This window comes from Mandrillus leucophaeus, unplaced genomic scaffold (assembly GCF_000951045.1).
Source record: "Mandrillus leucophaeus isolate KB7577 unplaced genomic scaffold, Mleu.le_1.0 Scaffold289, whole genome shotgun sequence".
Classification (NCBI taxonomy): domain Eukaryota; kingdom Metazoa; phylum Chordata; class Mammalia; order Primates; family Cercopithecidae; genus Mandrillus; species Mandrillus leucophaeus.
This window is the reverse complement of record NW_012103020.1, coordinates 523,330-531,049: the sequence shown is the minus strand read 5'-3', so window position 1 is coordinate 531,049 and position 7,720 is coordinate 523,330. Positions and strand designations below refer to the sequence as shown.

Here is a 7,720-nt window from a genome sequence, read left to right as displayed (position 1 = left end):
CTCTGCCTCCTACGTTCAAGTGATTCTCCTGCCTCAGCCTCCTGAGTAGCTGGGATTACAGGCATGCACCACCACATCCGGCTAATTTTTTATTTTTAGTCGAGATGGAGTTTCACCATGTTGCCTAGGCTGGTCTTGAACTCCTGACCTTAGGTGATCCACCTATCTTGCCCTCCCAAAGTCCTGGGATTACAGGCGTAAGCCACCATGCCTGGCCAAAAAACCCATATATTTCTATTTGATGAGAAGCTCCTTCCCTCAAAATATTCTTATATCTGCAACTATTTCCTCCTAACAGGGAAAGTAAGTGGTGATACATTTGTCTCCATGAATCAGTTCTTTTCCAGACACAGTTTTAACATAAAGTCCAATATCCAGTATCACCCTAACAGACAGCACTTATGAGGGATATAGAGCTGAAAGAGGCCCGCAGAACCCTCCTCATTCAAAACCTAAAAGTTGTATTAAGTCAATCATGAAGAGAGACAAATACACCGTGGGCAGTTACACATTCCTCAGACGATAATATGAACGGCAGCCACCAACAACTGGTGCTCCTGGTTTCGCGTTGGATAGGCTGTTTGGAAACTTGTCTCTCCAAACAGCCCCTTCCAGTATTCTTCACGTCTTCCGCAGCAGCAGCATTCTCTCAACACCAACCTGGAAATGGGGGGCGCTCTGACTACTCCCCTTCATCTCCTTCAGTGACTCAGCATGACCCTTGGACTATTACTCTGGAATGTCTCACATCTGGCTTTCCCATTCCCATCCGAATTAGGTAATTCTGTTTGGAAGCATACCACTTTATACCAGTATTACTGCAGGGGCCACATTCCCAGATCCTGGCTTTTCTCCTCTGGGCCATCTGGCTTGGAGATACCTTAACTTAATCGTGTCAGATCTAAAGAACTTTGCCACAACATGGTCCATGCAATTCTACTTTTATAAACAAAACCAAACATGGCAACATACACGCGTGCGCATATTTATTTTAAAATTTTTGACTGAATATATCAGGGGCCAGCAAATCTTTTTTTCTGTAAAGAGCCATTTAGTATATTTTAGGTTCTGAGGGCCAAAGGACAAAATCGAGGCTCTTATGTAGGGAGAAAACACATTTCCACAAATTTTTGGTTGGCAAAATTCAAAACTTTATTTCTGGACACTAAAATTTGAATTTTGTTCAACTTTCACATGCCATGAAACACGACCATTATTTTGAAAATCTTTTCAACCATTTAAATATGCAAAAATCACTCTTAGCACATGGGCCATACAAAACAGGGGGCAGGCTGGGGTTTTGTCTCATGAGTCAGAATATACGTCAAGTGGTTAAAACTGTGGTTAGGTCTAAGAATAATAAGTAGAACAAAAGATAGGGTTTTTTCTCCTTCACTTTTAAATTAAGACATGTCTGTATTTTATTACAGACATGTATTACTTTTATGTTCTGAAAAACAGTAACATGGCCGGGCGCAGTGGCTCACGCCTATAATCCCAGCACTTTGGGAGGACGAGACAGGCAGATCACCTGAGGTCAGGAATTCGAGACCAGCCTGGTCAACATGGTAAAACCCCATTTCTGCTAAAAATACAAAAGTTAGCTGGGCATGGGATGCATGCCTGTAATCCCAGCGACCCGGGAGGCTGAGGCAGGAGAATCACTGGAACACAGGAGGAAGAGGCTGCAGTGAGCCAAGATTGCACCACTGCACTCCAACCTGGGCAACAGAGGGAGACTCCATCTCAAAAAAAAAAGAAAAAGAAAAGAAAAGAAAAAAGAAAAAAATTAACATAAGACTTGATTGACTGGTTTGTTGATTAAGATAAAGATTTCTTTAGAGCTTTCAGTTTCCTCCATATTCTTCCTATTTAACTTAGTTTCTATGAGGATAGCGGTCTCTTCATTATCTGCCTAAGATGCCTTGCACCTCTCCTGTTTTCACACGTTTGTTGCCTGGCAAAATCACACTCATATTTCAAGGCTTATTTCTTATTTCCTAACTTTCTCCTGCAAGACTTCCACATCTATGACAGTATGGGGAAATCTTCAGTCATCTGATCATCACTTGTCAGTTAATTTAGTGTGTTTAATCTCGTCTCCTAATTAGTATATGAGCTCCCCACAGGCAGGGACCACCTTAGAATCTTCAGTGCCCTCCAAGGCACCAAGCACAACGATGAGTCCCCACCTCTGTCTTCCACAAATACTGGGCAGCTATTGATTTAGTCAACCTATGCTAAAACACAACTGTAGAATATTTTTAAAGTATACTAGAATCAGTAGATGAAAGAAAGATAGAAATTTTGTCTTCATTTTTAAAAATATTTCTTAACTTTTAGAACTGTCCAACAATGAAATATGCTGCCTCTTGAAATAACAAATTTCCTGACACTAAAAAGTATTCAAAACACAAGTGTCTGACCATCTGTCAGGGATTCTGTAGAAGGAATTCCTGTATTATTTAGGTCAGACCACACGGCCTCTAAAGTCCCTTCTCACTCAAGAATCTGTTATTCTGATGAACTCTATTCCCCTACCCCAAATATCTCATTTATTTCTTAAAATTAGGTGATTCAAAGTAACAGGGGTGACAAGTTCACAACACAGATAATAATAATAAAAAAAACCTACTTCTTTGTCATTTTTTGAAATTCTATGGGTATATGAAGATGGTGTTAATTAGTTTGTTTTAAGCAGGCTTGGTATGTATGATAAACCACCAGCACTAACCTGAAGAAAAAAAATCCCAGAGCAGTGCGAATTTTTTTGCCCCTTATTTAGAAAGATCCCTGTAGATGGTTTGCTTATTGTTTTTGTTTATTTGTTTGCTTATTCTTTTTACCAGATTACTGGGTTGCTGTCACTAATCAGCTGCCTGGACAACATGTAAATCATAAATACATCTATATTTTGCTTATCTTGAATCTGGCTTTATAGAACCTTCAGAATTCTGCAAACACCCCAGATTGAAAAGGAGCTTAGAAACAGATATTTTACCACCTCTTGGGAGGTAAAAATATAGCTCCTTGAGCACTCAGCTACATGTAAACATGACTACAAAAAGCCAAAGTACAAAATTACACATCATGAGTTATTTCATCAAATATATCTACTCAGTACCTACCATGGGCAGTCAGGCAGTGCTCTAAGTACCAGAGACAGATGGTGACCAAAGACCCAGACCCTAACTCAAGGATTTACACTGGTCACCAAATGAAGGGTCAGTTAGTAGCTCTTTTTTTAAAAAAAAAAAAAAAAAAAAAAAAGGTAAGAAATACATTGACTGACTTGCAGTACCTATAAAAGACAGAGATTTTTATTCAAAAACCTAGAAATGGAGAACTGATGATAGGAGAGAAAACAGCAAAAAGAGAAGTACATGGAAAGAAGAGAAAGGGGAAAATGAGGCAAGATGAGAATCAGCTGTCAACAGGGGTGTGTGGCATTAGAAGTAAGGGCTGGGAGCCCCAGACACTGACAGCGAAGAAAGGATGGCTGAGATGTTCCCAGAGGCTAAGACGGGGAAGCACTGGGGCGCCAGCTCCATGTGTGTATGCAGTCCTCCCTCCATGCCGCATGGCTCCTGCTGCAGGGGGAATTCGCTTTACCAAATTAACTGGTGTTCAGAGTAAGAAATAACCTCTCTACATCCCAGTTTCCCAAGTACTTTCTAAGGGTGTCATGACATATGTTCTAAAAAGCACCTATTTCAAGGCCTGGCACACAGCATGCCCTCAGCTAATCTTAGTTTTCTTTTCTTCTCTTTTTTTTTTTTTTTTTAAGACAGAGTCTTGCTCTTGTCGCCCAGGATGGAGTGCAATGGCGCGATCTTGGCTCACCGTAACCTCCGCCTCCCGGGTTCAAGCGATTCTCCTGCCTCAGCTTTAGTTTTCTTTTTGTATTTTCCTTGAGTCATTAAGAAAAGGTTCTGGCAGGGCGCGGTGACTCACGCCTATAATCCCAGCACTTAGGGAGGCTGAGAGGGGTGGATCACCTGAGGTCAGGAGTTCAAGACGAGCCTGGCCAACATAGTGAAACCCCATCTCTACTAAAAAATACCAAAAAATTAGCCAGGAGTGGTGGTAGGCGCCTGTAGTCTCAGCTCCTTGGGAGGCTAAGGCAGGAGAATCGCTTGAACCTGGAAGACAGAGGTCCCAACAAGCTGAGATGCGCCACTGCACTCCAGCCTCAGCAACAGAGCAAGACTGTCTCAAAAAAAAAAAAAGGTTCTATCCCACCCTAAGTCTTCTGATCATAAAAACAAATCAGGAGTTACAATAATAGCTTATGATTATTGAGTGCTTACTGAGTGCAGGCACTAAGCCAGGAACATTAAATGGATTATCCTGACAGTCCTATTACATGGGGTCCATTTTGGGGCAAAAAATAATAATAATAATAAAGATTAGAAAAGTTTACTAACTTCCCTAGATCAGAAGGATAATAAATAACAAAGTCAGGATTTAAACCCAACCAGTGCCTAGCCTGAGCAATGAAACAATACCCCTGTCTCTATAAAAAATTTAAAAATTAGACAGGTGTGATGGCACACATCTGTAGTCTCAGCTATTTGGGCGGTTAATGTGGGAGGATCGCTTGAGCTCAGAAGTTCAAGGCTGCAATGAGCTATGACAGCATTCCAGCTTGGGCAACAGAATGAGACCTTGTCTCTATTTTATATATATATATATATTTCCCCAAAAGACTAATATGGACTCCAGGAGTATTTGCCAGAAGATTTTTTTTCTGAAATTACAGAAAGAAGACAAAATATTTTTGTCTTACATCTTTTCTGTTTTACCAGCATTAAAACAGAAGAAACCTAAGAACAGACCCTTGGTCAGCAAAAGAATGTCCTAAGGTGATGGCTAAGATAATATTTTATCAATCTTTAAGAGAAACGTAATATTCCGCATAGTTGTATATCCAGATAACTTGAAGTTTATCACTGAAGTAAAAGGCACTTTTATGGTAATCTTTCTAAAACATTAGATATTTATATTCCTATATTCTTAAACAGAAAATACCATATTCTTGATGGTTTATTATGAGATCATCGTTATGAATATTAGTAGTAATAATGGGCTGCAATTCAATTATCTTTGGGTTGGGGAGGTATTAAACTCAATAGGGCTTTTTGATCTTGCATTCAAGGACCCCAAATACCATGTCTTCCAGGTCTCCATGTCTGCTTTTTGTATTTCTTTTCTTCCTATTCTCTGCTATTTTTGTCCTTGTTGCTTTCACCCTGCTTCCAGTCTTCTTCCTCATTTTACACATGGTTGGCTTATGGATGATCTCAAAGTGGCTCCATGCCTTGCCAGGGTTAAATGTGAAGGCCCCCACCACCACCACCACCTTTCTCTGTGTTGTGGGGGTTTTTTCCAACTCACTTCCAGGTTCCAGATGACTGAGGTTGATGGAAGACCTCCGATTAAATGTACAGTTACTCTGTCTCTTTTTAAAAATGCTTTTTTTAAAAAAAGGAATGTAGATTACTGAAGAAGTTTTATTTTATTCATTTGAGAAGTCAAAATGTACCATGCCCTCTCAAAATTAAATATTAACAAATAATGGAAACGGAAGGAAAAAAATTGCATGATTCTTTCAAAAAGTAAAATAGATCCATGTTTTCCCTTTAGAACACTTTGTCTTTGAAGCCCTTCAAGCTCAGAGTACTTTTTTTTTTAGAGGTGGGGCTCACTATGTTGCCCAGGCTGGTCTCAAACTCCTGGGCTCAAGCAATCCTCCCACCTCAGCCTCCCAATGTGCTAGGATTACAGGCATGAGCCACCGTGCCCAGCCCCAAGTTTAGGGTATTTTTTAAAATGACTAATTTAAATTTCTTTGCTAAGAAAAGAGAACCTAACATTTGATGTAATTTTTTCATTATTCCTGCTAAATAGATATTAGCTATAAAATGAACAATCATATATATTATATATAATAAAATTATATTGTTAGATATATGTGTATATATATGGCATTATTGTTAATCTATATTTTCTTGGTATTTGTATCCTGCCTCAGTTATTTCATGTTCTCATGTTTCAAAACAGTGTCTAACTCACCATGTTCTAGCTTTCTGGTATTTCCATTACTTTAATCCACTACCATTTTGTTTCATTAGTCTCCTATTTGAGCATTTAGTTTGTTTTATAATTTTTTTCCTATTCTTCTGAATTAATCCTTTCGGGCTAAACAAGGACTTTCATGTTATTGGCCCAATAAGAAATCCAAACACAGAACAGAGAATATAGGAAGAAAAAGAAAAAGAGAATCAATAGGAGACAAATGAAAGAAGAGTCTGGGACTATGTTTTCTCCTGAGAAGATGGCATCTTCTATACAAAACGCTGGTAATTGCATCTGTTCTTCTGCATACGCTGAACAACACTGTGATCCAGGTGAAGATTGTTTTTTTCGATGTAATTTCACTTATTGCCTAGATTATTTAAATGCAGAGCAGAATCAGAATGCAGTGCTTTCTAGAACAACTCTCATTATTTCTACTGGAGCGTTACTTTCCTTTTAAAAAATCTGTCTAAAAGAAGCAAAGAAACAGGTACCTTTATATTACCAAAAGCTTTAGGGCAACTTTAAGCTTGAGGAAGAAAAGAAAACCCTGTTCTTATTCATTGTAATATCCCTAGCAGAGTCACAGGAGCATACCAGGTAAAATCAACACAGTCACAAGGCAAAGTGGGGATTCAGTGAACACTTCTGAGAGGAATGCCTGCTGGCAGGGAGGGTGTTCCTTTCCCAGAAGGAAATCACTTCTTTTTACTGTACACAGACTTATGGATGGAAAAGTTTCAAACATCTGATAACACCCAGTTCCTTAGGAATGTGCTCAGGAACAGCTGCTGACTGACAATGATTTAGGTTAAAGGTGAAAAGAAATGCTCTGACATTCTCATTATCTGATTATTAAGGAGATTTTAAAAATACTTATTATTTAAAAACTCATAAAAGAAATGCATAAAGAAATGGCTGAATGTTCAAGAAAGGAATTACCACATCTAGGCCAGCAGATAGTCTGATATAGGTCAAATTTCATAAATTTGTATTAGCATATTCCTCACTGAAAGGAGGCTGGGGTGAAAACTGACCTATATAATTTTAAGTGTGTCTACAAGAGCTAAAGACCAAGATAAGATATAGGAAAAAATTAAAGGATTTGTTAGTTTTGCAGAAATTGTCAGAGTTTCTATAGCATTATAATGGCAAAATCAAATATGCATCTTTTTCAAAAAGAAAAGCAAAAGGCATCTAAAGCATTGGCAAAAATGTTTTCCACCAACAAAATAATTATTATATATGAAAGTCAAAAGATCCCAAATTTTTGATATGATGTGATCTATATGATAGAATATCAATTTTTTATTTCTATTAATAAAGATCTAGAAAAGTTTAGCTGGGGTTTGCAAGGACATCAAAACAAAGGAGCAATAGAGCCATTAGAAGTTACAAGCCTAGGCTGGGCGCAGTGGCTCACGCCTGTAATCCCAGCACTTTGGGAGGCCGAGGCGGGTGGATCACCTGAGGTCAGGAGTTCGGGACCAGCCTGGCCAACATGGTGAAACCCCATCTCTACTAAAAATACAAAAATTAGCCGAGTGTGGTGGCGGGCGCCTGTAATCCCAGCTACTTGGGAGGCTGAGGCAGGAGAATTGCTTGAACCCGGGAGGCAGAGGTTGCAGTGTGCTAAGATCAT

The 7,720-nt window shown here is 39.1% G+C and overlaps 1 protein-coding gene across 1 annotated transcript in view; it reads right to left on the bottom strand.

Moving 5' to 3' along the window:
- The window catches only part of MAML3 (mastermind-like 3 (Drosophila)), a 437,914-nt gene that overhangs the window by 337,187 nt on the left and 93,007 nt on the right, over positions 1–7,720 (bottom strand). The window lies entirely within an intron of this gene.